This window comes from Lathyrus oleraceus, chromosome 2 (assembly GCF_024323335.1).
Source record: "Lathyrus oleraceus cultivar Zhongwan6 chromosome 2, CAAS_Psat_ZW6_1.0, whole genome shotgun sequence".
Classification (NCBI taxonomy): Eukaryota; Viridiplantae; Streptophyta; class Magnoliopsida; order Fabales; family Fabaceae; genus Lathyrus; species Lathyrus oleraceus.
In genome coordinates this window covers 233,644,386-233,645,741 of record NC_066580.1, presented here as the reverse complement: position 1 = coordinate 233,645,741, position 1,356 = coordinate 233,644,386, and the positions used below count along the sequence as shown (strand labels likewise).

Genomic DNA, 1,356 nt, shown 5'->3' with positions numbered 1-1,356 from the left:
AGCGACAGTTCCTGTTAAATTAGTTCTTTTTAAAGTAGGAAACATTGCCCATAAGTAATTCTATTAGCAAGTACTTGGATTATTAATTGATTACGTGAATTACATTCGATCTTGTCTTTATTAATTAAATTTATTTCAATACTTTACTTTTCATCGTACACTCTAAAAAAACCTATTTTGATTGCCTTTGGTAAACACTATAACAATAGATAACGATAGATTGACACTTGGTCTCTGTGGATTCGACAATCTTTTATATTACTCTGATGCGTTCGTATACTTGCGAAACACCGCATCAAGTTTTTGGCGTCGTTGCCGGGGACCAATTTCGTCAAATTTCATTTTTCTGTTGTTATATCGTTTAGACTTTGGCTATTTCCCGCCGGTCAATGCGAAGAACTCGCAGCACCGGAAGTTTAAGCTTAGTATACCCTCTGGCGGAACCTGAACGTTATGCTCGCGCACGTTTATTCTTTCATAGAATTAAGAGAGCTATGGCCGAAGATCAAAACCAAAGACCTCTTAAAGATTTCGCTCAACCATCAAATAAAGAACCTAGATCTAGTATAGTAAACCCAACCATCCCAGCTAATACTTTTGAACTTAAACCATCTCTGTTGCAACTAGTGCAACAGAGACAATTCGCAGGTCTCGCTACTGAGAACCCAAACCAACATTTAAAAATATTTCTTCAATTAGCAGACACTTTTAAAGATTATTCCCTTTTTCCCTCAGAGATAAAGCTCTATCATGGTTAGATTCCCTTCCACCCAATTCCATTACGACCATCCCTGACGCGTTTAGACTTAGGCTATTTCTTGCTAGATACTTTCCCCCAAGTAAGACCGCCGTTCTTCAAAACCATATAACTAGATTTACCCAAAACCAAGGAGAATCGTTGTTCGAAGCTTGGGAGAGATATAAAGAGTTGTTACGAGCATGCCCACATCATGGTTTAGAAAATTGGTTAATCATTCAAACCTTCTATAATGGACTTCATTATAACACTAAGATGACCATCGATGCTGCCGCAGGCGGTGCTCTGATGAATAAACCTTATCCTGAAGCTAGTGCCCTCATCGAAGATATGGCTCAAACTCATCAATCATGGGGAGTCGAACGAGCGACAGTAGAGAAGAAGGAAGCCCAAGGAGGAGTGCATGAACTAAGCTCTAGAGACATGATGCAAGCTAAAATGGATCCATTAGCCCTTAAGGTCGAGCATATATGCATAAACATGAATACTGTAGCCGTAGTTTCGTCGGATTGTGAGATATGTGGAACCAAAGGACACCAATATGCAGAATGCAGTCTATTAAACGAAACCCACTCTGAGCAAGTGAACTACACCCAAGG

The 1,356-nt window shown here is 39.5% G+C and overlaps 1 non-coding gene across 1 annotated transcript; it reads right to left on the bottom strand.

The window, feature by feature from the left end:
* Positions 1-850: 850 nt before the first annotated feature.
* LOC127124041 (small nucleolar RNA R71) lies at positions 851-957 on the bottom strand. Its single transcript, XR_007803684.1, has one exon. It is a non-coding gene; the product is annotated as a small nucleolar RNA R71 (small nucleolar RNA).
* Between the last annotated feature and the right edge of the window lie 399 nt (positions 958-1,356).